Genomic DNA, 11,498 nt, shown 5'->3' on the forward strand with positions numbered 1-11,498 from the left:
TTGCAGAACAGATATGAATTTTGATGGAGCCCAATTAACTCTCAAGTCACTTGTAATGCTGGAATCATGTGTAAGAAACTTGTTTAACTCTGGTCACAAAATTTTACATCTGTTTTTTCTTCTAAGAGTTTTATAGATTTATTTCTTACATTTAGATGACTCATTTTGAGTAAATTTTCTTTAGATATGGTTTATTTCAGGATGTCAATTCTATTCTGTTTATCTATTTTTTAATTTATTTTATTCATAGTCAAAGTTACATATATTTACAAATTTTCATGTATAATTTTACTTCAGCATCAGATTTACATACAAACATATTGATAGATACATTCCAAAGGTAACCCTCTCCATAAACATACTCTATAACTCAGACCTCAACCTAATACTTCCCATATCTATGAGTCTTTTACACAGAAATTATAATCATTACATTGAATATCCATGTATTTTTTAAATGGTTTTTTTTTCAGATATAGATGGACACAATACTTTTATTTATGTATTTGTATGCGATGCTGAGGATCATACCCAGTGCCTCACACATTCTAGGCAAGTACTCTACCACTGAGCCACAACCCCAGCTCCTCCCATGTATATTTTTATACATATATTCCTATCTATGTTGTATACATTCATATATACACACACACATATACATATACCCTATTGGTAACCAAACTACTATATATAATTTTCATACATATTCAGTTACATATTTATAACCTATATCTAAATAAAATTGTAAACATCCATCTCAACACAAAACTATGTATAAATCCAGATACATATAAATATTTTAATGTATATTTTACATATATATCCATATTGTATTTATATATGGATATAAACATTCAAACCCTAACTCTAACCTTTACCCTTTTTCACAACATAGTCCTGTCCTTACATCTACTGTTCAACAGAAACCTCTACTCACATAGACAGGCTCACTTTACGAGAATGCACCTATATATTATGGGATATAGATTCACAAATTGTTACATATAAACAGTAACACTTTTCATTAATATTTCTGCATATTGTGAGATATATACGTATAAATTCACATACAAATTCATATATACATTCATATATGTTCATTTCTGCAGCTTACCCTATCTTTAAACAAAACCTAACAATTCTCCTTGCCATAAACCTAACTAGAGATAAAAGCACATACAATGTATATTTTATATATAATTTTTCTATATATTTATACTTATAGTCATATATATTTATATATATTTTTAATCCAGAACCCTAACCACAATGCTAGTGTGTAACTCTTAATTAACCCTAGACAAAAGCTTCATATATAAACTATAAATTTAACTTTGAATATCCACGTATATTTTTACATGTATTTATATATATATCATTATATACATTTGTATGTATATATATGTAACTGTAATGTTAACTGTAATCCTATTGCTACAAGAAATCCAAATCTTACTTCTAAACCAAACTGTAATAAAAATGAAACATTATGGGGCTGGGGTTGTGGCTCAGGGGTAGAGCTCTCGCCTAGCACATGCGAGACACTGAGTTCTATCCTCAGCACCACACAAAAATAAATAAATAAAATAAGGATATTGTGTCCAACTACAACTTAAATTTTTTTAAATGAAACACTAAACATACTCCTGTATCTTTATAAATTTGTTATTCTTTCTATAAACATTTATATGTGCATGATAAATATCCATGAATATTTATATATATTCATATTTATTTGTATAGAAATTACTACCATAACTCGAACTGTATTCATAATATTTTGGGGGGTGGGTACCGGGAATTGAACTCAGGGGCACTCAACCACTGAGCCACATCCCCAGCCCTATTTTGTATTTTATTTAGAGACAGGGTCTCACTGAGTTGCTTAGTACTTTGCTGTTGCTGAGGTTGGCATTGAACTTTCGATCCTCCTGCTTCAGCCTCCTTAGCCACTGGGATTATAGGTGTGCACCACCATGCCCAGCTGTATTTCTAATATTAATCAACAATTCTTAATTTCTATGACTGAGCCCAAATTCATGATTGTAACTATAGGTGCTTACTTTAAAAGATTATAAAAGACTTAAAAGCTGTTCTAATTCTACGAAATCCCTAAATCTAACCGTATGTTTTGACATATATATCTATTATTGAAATATGGATTGTATTCCTGGTCATTTTGGTTTATTTTTGGGTTTTTAATGAGACTTGGTTTCTCCTTTGATTGACTTTTCCTTTAGTGATTTTCTTTCTTTCTTTTTTTTAAAATTTTTTTTAGTTGTAGTTGGACACAATACCTTTATTTATTTATTTTTATGTGGTGCTGAGGATCGAACCCAGGGCCTCACCGTACTAGGCGAGAACTCTACCACTGAGCCACAAGATTTTCATTGTTGTTTTTCATTTTCTCCTCATGGAATATTTTGCTGAGAATGTTCTATAGTGCAGGCTTTCTCATTGTAAATTCTTTTAACTTTTGTTTATCATGGAAGTTTTTATTTTGTCATAAAATCTGAAGCTTAATTTTGTGGGATATAAGATTCTTGGGCTGGGGATGTGGCTCAAGCAGCGTGCTCGCCTGGCATGCATGCGGCCTGGGTTCGATCCTCAGCACCACATATAAATAAAGATGTTGTGTCCTCCAAAAACTAAAAAAAAATAAATATTAAAAATAAAAAAAAAAAAAAAGATTCTTGGTTGGCATCAATTTTCTTTAGAGCTTGGAATATATTGTTCCAGAATCTCCTGCCCTTGAAAAATCGGGGTTGAAAAATCTTCTGAGATCCGAATTGGTTTCCCCCTCTATGTAATCTGAGACTTTTCTCTTGTAGCTTTTAAAATTCTACCCTTATTCTCTATGCTAGGCTTTTTCATTTTAATGTGCCATGGTAAAGATCTGTTGTAATTTTGTACATTTGGTGTCCTATAAGTCTTTTGTATTTGATTTTCCAATTCATTCTTCATGTTTGGGCAATTTTCTGATATTATTTCATTGAAGAGATTGTGTGCTTCTTTGGTTTGTATCTCTGTGCCTTCCTCTACCCCAATAATTTCTAGATTTGGTCTTTTCATGTTATCCCATAATTCTTGGAGATTCTGTTCATGGTTTCTTACCATTTTCATTGTGTGGTCAACTTTATTTTCAAGATTATATATTTTATCTTCATTTCATGAGGTTATGTCTTCCAAGTTATCTTGTCTGTTGGTGATGCTTTCTATTGAATTTTTTATTGGTTTATTGTTCCCTTCATTTCAAGGATTTCTGTTTGTTTTTTCTTTGTTTTTCAGAAACTCTCTTTTTTGAAGTAAGCTTTTGGTCTCTTATCTCTTTATTGGAGTGATCAATTGTTGCCTGTATTTGCTCTCTTATATAATTCTTTGCTTCACAGATCATTTTAACTATGTACATTCTGAACTCCTTCTCTGACATTTCATCTACTGTGCTGCCAATGGATTCTATTGTTGTAGCATCTAGGTTTGTTTGGGGCACTTTCTTCCCTTGTTTTTTCATGTTGTCCATGTGTCTTTCTCTCTAGCAGTACGGATCCAAGGTGTTACAGTTTCTACCCTATAATCCTGTAGTGTCCCTACAGGCTACCAATACCTTATCTTTAAGGGGGAGATCAATATTTACAGCACCCAATGTAAATATGCAGCCTTAAACCAAGTAGTTCCTATCTAGATAATTACAGCTTTTTTGCAATAAACAGAAATGACATGTTCAATTAACATCTACAATAGAAATAGTAGGTTTGCCTAAGTGTCTACAGTTTCTAAAGGTGGACAAAGATGGAGCTGGGCATGGGGGTTGTATGGGATGTGGGGTTTATGAGGTAGGAGGTGAGAATATAGAGGTATTAGATCATAGGAAGAGTGAAAGAGGAATCAAGAGAAGTCGGCTTGCAGGGATACCTCTAGTGCAACCACAGCTGCAGGGACCTTGGTGATGGTCTTCCAGGTTCTGGCTGCTGTCTTTAGATGGAAGCAGGCATGTCCCCATTGGTGGCAGCAGCAGTGTCAAACCTGCATGTACCTTGATGTTAGGCTTCCAGGCCCTAGCCCGTGTCCTAAGATGGAAGCTGCCCCAAATAAAGATGGTGGTAGCAGCAGCAAAGGTAACCCAAGATGGCCACGGAGATGTCCCAAGGTGGAGGCGACTGCTTTCAGAGATGGGGCTAAGAGGACAGGCCATGCAGTGGTGTTGGGCAGCCTGTTCAGAGACAGTGCCATGGCGTGCAGTGCTGCGGTGGGCGGGCTGCTGCCTCCAGGCCCTCTCTGTTGTCCTAAGGTGGAGGCTATCACATGGGGTGGGGGATATGGAAGTGACTGTGGTGTCCCAAGATGGAATCAGGCTGGGAGAGCCTGATTGGTAAATGGAGGACCACAGCATGGTCGCTCTTCTCCTGAGTGCCCAGTGGGCTAGGGTTGCTCTGCTCCTCCTCCTCCATGCTTGGCAGGCCACGTCACCCCCTCCCTCTCTCTCTCTCTCAACATTTATTTTATTTATTTTTTAATGTGGTGCTAAGGACCAAACCCAGTGCCTCACATGTGCTAGGCAAGTTCTCTACCACTGAGCCACAACCCCAGCCCCTTTGATTTCTTAAAAAGTAGGACAGTGCAACTTCAAGTACATTATTGCTCAAGAATTTTTCAGCTGTAAAGGGACAGAAATTAAATTCAATTTAAGCTTCTTTAACCAAAGAAAGAGGGGGACTAGAGATTGGTGACTGTTGGCTCAGGCAGCTGTGAGGATCATGGGTGGGGGTGGGGGGCCTTTCATAGAATCTGAAAGAAAGCTACCAGAAGTCAGGGCTGTGGAGTAAAGAGTGGAACCTCAGTGCTGCCATGGCTCCCTCCTCTCCTTTCTGACCTCTGCCTGCACACTGTAATCGTTCTCTCCTGTCATTTCCTCCCAGAGGCCAGGGAAGAGAGCCGCTGGCAGTACCAGGTTCTCATTTCAGGTAAGCAATTTGCTTATTGCTTTCAGCCTCTTTTTTGCAATCCTGAAACCTAATTATTACTGGTCCTTCTTAGGTCACATGCTCAATCTTTTGGTCTGATCAATCTCCAGGGATATAAAGCTCTACAGTTGACTAAGCCTGGGTCCCCTGCTGTTGCTGGCATTAATAGATACCACCTCAAAAAGAAAAAAAAAAAAAGGATGGCTGTCCAGCTGTGAGGAGTGTAGTTAACTAATAGGTTTTAACTGATGGTGTTCTCATGGCTCCCCTGCCCAATCCTTCTTCCTCTTTCCTTTTCACAGATGTTCCCCTCCTGTGATTTCTCAAGCTTAACTCCATCTTGCTGCTTTGCTGAGAACCAACTTGGGACCCACATCCTCCCGAGGGCTCGGGTAGGATGCTGCACCAAACCACCAGAACCATATGTAATGTGGGTGGTCAGGTTCTCCAAAGAAAGGATTAAGTTGTGTTTCATAATTGTTTATAAATAATCATTAAGATAGCTTGTTTTGAGCAATTATCAACTAATAATCATTGTAATGATAACTCAATCCAGAGTAAATTTTTTGATATTTAGATCTTTATGGCCACAGGAAATAGAAAAAAATGACCTCAATTTCTATACATACTGTATTACAGACAGTTATACAGGATGATCAATAAAAGATTTTCAGAAAAAAAAAAGATACCTACATTAGTATAAAATTCTATGGGGGAATCATCAAATGCAAGTTGGAGAGGAAAAGGAATAATGTAATATTTCTGACATTTAAAGAACATGTTGAACCTTTTTTAAATTGGCATGTATGGGTATCAAGTTGCCATGAGCAGTCTGAAGCTGAAGAAGTCACCTCTGGGGATGGGCCACTGCCAGGACAGATTTGTAGACACCTCCAATTTTCTCAGAAATACTTTCAGAATGATTGGGTGGGAGCCTAACTAATACCTGAGCATCTTAGAGTTGGGACCTGAGATTATTGCTATTGGTATTGAGTGTTATAGAGACTCCTATGGCCACTGAAGAGCACCGAGACATGTAGATTGCATTATGTACATACATTACTACTTTTTTTTAAATTTTTTTTTAATATTTATTTTTTAGTTTTCAGTGGACACAACATCTTTGTTTGTATGTGGTGCTGAGGATCCAACCCGGGCCGCACGCATGCCAGGCGAGCGCGCTACTGCTTGAGCCACATCTCCAGCCCAATACATTACTACTTTTCCATTGAAAGTAGATTTTTTTTTCAGTTGTGGGGATTCACACACACTATGCAAGTACTCAACCACTGAGATACAAACCCAGCCCTTCTTTTTATTTTATTTTAAGACAGGGCCTCACTTTATTGCCCAGGTTGGCCTCAAACTTGCCATCCTCCTGCCTCAATCTCCTGAGTAACTAGGATAACAGATCTGTGCCACTGTGCCAGGTTGAAAATAGACTCCATTATAATTAATAAAATACAATTTAATTTAAATATTATCGGTGTTAGTTTATAATAAAAACACCACCTGAAACTAGCCATAGTCATTTTTATCATTGCCTGTTTTCTTAATCAGTAGTTTCTTAAATTTTAGTTAATATATTTTAGAGAAGGCCCTGAAAAATCTGTTAAAGAGAGGTCCTTACATTAAGAAACGGAGAATCTGGCCTCTTCCTCGTGAGTGTTTCATGCCAAATTCTCGGTCACAGGAGGCTGAGAAGATCTCTTTCAGATTTCTTTCCTCAGTGCCAATTTTGTTAATATGCCTGTTATCGTCCCATTACTTGGAAGCCTTCTTCATTTCCTTTGTGCTAACAGATGGTTTCACTTTTCCTTAAATGATGAAGTCATCGCCTTAATCCATGTATTCCTATAACTGTCTCTTGCTTAGGCATTGCTAGAAGTCTGATGAATTGATGAAACTTCCACTCTCCAGCCCCTCTGTACCATATCATAGACCTCACTGTCTCCACAAGACAAAGGTTAGCACTTTATAAGTCCCTATCTATCTTTTTCTTATTTAAAAAAAAAAACTGAATACACTGTGATACCCTTTTAATCTACTATAGGCAGCTTTTTGAGGTTCCTTTTCTTTTTTAATTTATGTTAAGAATTTGGGAAGTATTAAAAAATTATAAAGGAGACAGAAGAGAAAAGGTCATCATCCCTAATCTCACCCCTTGGAGAGGGCATTTTTAAAAATGATTTCCCTCAAAATCTTATAATGTAGACTGATTGTTTTCTTACACATCATGCGAAATGTTTTACTTTGGTGTTAATTGTTGGGAAAATGTTTGGTTTGGAACCGTGATAGGAAATGTTTTGGCATAGCCACAAAATTCTTCAGGGCTTCAGGCATTCACCGACATGTGTCTTACAGTCCACATGAAAGCATCAGGAGAAAAAACTTTCACAGAACAGGACTATCGGGAAATTTAACACAAATGTTGCCTCGTACACGTTCGAGGCTCGGTCTGCTCACCACACAAGGGAAGTCAATCAGTCCAGAGGCAAAGCAGTGGTAGAGACAGAACTTTATTAAGTGAAGCACCATCAGATAGAAAAATGGTGACCTATCATCCAAAAGGACCATCTTGCCAGGAAGCTGATTTGTTCATATAGGACATGGGTGATTTCAGACTGGTGGGCACCTTCTCCTAGGTGGAGGTTTAGGACCAGATGATGTGCCTGATCGTAATTGCCTAATCACAAGATGTTTTTCAGTCCAACAAATCATAAGAAAACAATGATTGTGCTGGGCACAGTGGCACATGCCTATAATCCCAGCAGCTCAGGAGGCTGAGGCAGGAGGATCACAAGTTCAAAGCCAGAAATTTAGCAAGGCCCTGTCTCAAAATTAAAAAATGAAAAAGGGCTGGGGATGTGGCTCACTGGTTAAGCATTTTTGCACAAAAGGGACCAGGTCGGACACAAACTTCACAGGTCAGCACAGCTTTTATTTGAGAGCAGAGTGACGCCTCTGCTGGACCCACTTTCCTGGTGGAAGATGAGCCACCGGTCAAAGGGGACGTTTATGCATATATAGGTTACACATTAGAGAGGACTTAATTAATGAGTCTGTCAGTTTGGGCACTCAGAGATTTGAGATCTGTTCTTACTGGGCAAGATGGGGGGTACTTGGAGTAAGTGGTCAGTATCTGGGATTTGTCTTTACTGGGCCGGATGGAGGGTCTGGGGAAGGACTTGTTTGGGGAAGGATCAATGTCATTCCAGACCTGATGGATTGGGAAAGGATCAATGTATTGCGTTCTCCCTCATCCCCTCTCCCGAGGCCACATTATTTTGAGGTTTGTCATTTTCTATATCCAATAAAGCACCCCTGGGTTCAATCCCTGGTACCAAAAACAAAAACAGTGATTGTTTTTGTCAAAAAGCATTTTCCCCTCATGCTATTCTTGTGATTGATGAGTTTGCCTACATGCACTTCCTGACATATTACATGCCAGACAGGAGTGAGCTTTGTTTCAAAACAGAAAGCCAGTGGGGATGGAGAAGGCTGCGATGGAATCACAGCTTTGATCAAGTGCAGTGGAAAGCAGTTGGAGTGCTTTTGTCAGGGAGGGACACAAGCCGATTGACCTTTTAAAAAGACCATCCTGGCAGGCGTCAAAGCAGGGCAATGAATAAGGAAGCTCTTATAATAAGGCAGGTGGGAGTTACAGATATGACAGTGGAGATGACAAAGGTAGATGTGCTGGGTGTGCACTTCCAGGGGGAACCAACAATTCTTGCCAATGGAGTGGACAGAAGGTGAGGACTTACAAGCTCTCAGTTCAAACAATGAGTGGATTTGGGGACCACTTATTTAGAGGAAATGTGGTTAGGGGTTGTATCACGTAAAAGAGGATGAGAAATCAAAGGTTGAAGTGGGGACACACTAAACTTGGGATTCTAATTTAAATATTTACATATTCAAAGAAAAGTAAAGTGGATAGTTTTCTAGAATGGTCAAATTTACCTCATTATTCCCATAAGTCAATAAGTTTGATAAGTTCGGGCTTATCAAAGCATTCACCTTCGAAGCCACATCAATTTTTATAGCAGCTCCACTCACAATAGCCAAACTATGGAACCAACCTAGGTGCCCTTCAACAGATGAATGGATAAAGAAAATGTGGTATATATACACAATGGAATATTACTCAGCCTTAAAGAAGAATGAAATTATGGCATTTGCCAGTTAATGGATAGAAATGGAGAATATCATGCAAAATAAGCCAATCCCCCAAAACAAAAAGCCAAATGTTCTCTGTGATATTTGGATGCTAATTCATAGTAAGTGGTTGGGGCTAGGGAAGAATATAGGTGCTTTGGATTAGACAGAGGGGAGGGAAAGGAGGAAAGAGGATATGAGAGTACCAAGGACAGTAAAATGAAACAAGCATTATTACCCTATGTGCATATATGATCACACGATAGGTGTAATTCTATATCATGTACAATCAGAAGAATGAGAAGTTATACTCCATTTATGTTTATGTATGATGTGTCAAAATGCACTCTACCATCATGTATAACTAATTAGAACAAATTTAAAAAGTAGTCACCTAACTTTTCTGCTGCTTCCTTTCACCTCCTTTTTTGGCTCATTCTACTCTACCTTTGTATAATCATCAATTCAAATCTTGCCCTTTGAGGTTTTTTGGTTTTTGTATTGGGGTTGGTGTTTTGTTGTTTTTTTTTTTTGTCGTTGTTGTTGATGTTGTTGTTATTGGTACCAGGGGTTGAACCCAGGGATGCTTAACCAATGAGCCACATCCCCAACCCTTTACTATTAGTTTTTATTTTGAGACAAGGTCTCTTTAAGTTGCTGAGGCTGGCCTTGAATTTATAATCCCCCTGCCTCAGCCTCCCGAGTTGCTGGGATTACAGGTGTCTGCCACCACACCTGACCAAAGTTTACTTCTTATAAAAAGAATTTATCTACTTTCCCAACCCTCAGTGGAATTTGCCAATAATTATTTCCTGTTCCATCCACATTTTCGGGCAACCCACAATATATCATCTTCTGGTGTTTTCCACTTGCTCCATTATCCCTTAAAAATATGGACTGCCTAGTTGAGCACCTGTATTTCCCACTCTGGGTAATATAATGCTAAATATGAACTTGAATTTGACACAGGACAAACTAGAGGAAAACAAGTTACTCAGAGGCACAAAATTTAAGGTACTCACTAATAGTGAAATTGTAGGGCCAAGGAATAAGTACATTTAAAAAAATTTTATGTATTATATAACCAACACTGTCTTCTTAAAAGATAGTACCAATTATAATGCCTCCAAAAACCAACCAGTCTATAATTGTTGCAAAACTTTGTCAAGACTAGATGTCAGCCAGATGTGGTGGTGCATGCCTATAATCCCAGCAACTCAGGAGGCTGAAGAAGCAGGAGGATCACAAGTTCAAGGTCAGCCTCAGCCAATTTGTGAGGTCCTAAAGACTTAGTGAGACCCTGTTTCAAAATAAAAAGTTAAAAAAAAAAAGAGCTTGGGTTGAACTTTTCATGCTTTTGAAATAGCTTTGCTAAAATGCTCCCTCAGAAGAGTTAAGTAGCAGGAATCAGAAAGACAAGATGTCATCTCTGTGGAAAAATGTATACAGTGGCCAAAACAGAGGCAGAGGTTAAAGAAATGGCTAAAGGCATGCTGACCAAGGGCCAGAATTATTAGGAGAAATACAAGATTTTTAGGTTGACCAAATTTTCAAGCTTCAGAACTTTCTGATTATGTGAAATATACATCCCAAGCCCAGTAGTGCCTTTTTTTCACCCAAATTACTATCCTCTCCTACATGTTTCTTGTGACATTGTTTTTACACAGCTGGTCTATCTCTGCAATCCTTGAAGGTGATATTTTGTGTTAACAAGCTTTGTAGTTGGAGGGCTCAGCAGCTTCCTACAGAGTATGCAATGAATGTTAAGTTGAAATCTTAAAATACATATAGTGGGCCAGGCATTATCAATGACTCCTTGATAACTTTAGTAGGTAGGTCTTATTTTTCCAATTTTAGAGGTGAGGAAATCAACTCTTGAGTTGACTTTCAGAAGCAATGTAGCTAACAAGTCATTTGCCTAGGATTTTCTCTCATGTCAACTCAGCTCCAAACTATGGTTGTTATTACTACCAATGTCTTTATACCTTTATTGTTAGTATTTCTTCCTTTTTAAATGCTGGTGTAAGCAGGGCATAGTGGCACACACAGGTAATCCCAGGAACTCAGGAGGCTGAGGCAGGAGGATCAAGGGCAGTCTCAGCAACTTAGCAAGGCCGTAAGACACACTGTCTCAAAATAAAAAAATAAAAAGGGCTGGGGATATAGCTTATACATAGAGTGCCCCTGGGTTCAATCATCAGTACCAAAGGGATAAAAACTTGTTTAGAGTCTTTGAATTTTTGATTTCATAATTTAACCTGTCAAAAGACACAATTCCAACAAATTAGTGTAAAGATCTGATTAGCTTTTATTTGTGATTGGAGAATTAAGCAATATCTCATTCCCCAAAAACTGTGCAGAGGAGGTTAGCTCTATGGG

Source organism: Marmota monax, unplaced genomic scaffold (assembly GCF_021218885.2).
Source record: "Marmota monax isolate L192 unplaced genomic scaffold, Marmota_monax_Labrador192_F-V1.1 WCK01_AAM20220418_F8-fsc00128, whole genome shotgun sequence".
In the NCBI taxonomy this organism is placed as follows: Eukaryota; Metazoa; Chordata; class Mammalia; order Rodentia; family Sciuridae; genus Marmota; species Marmota monax.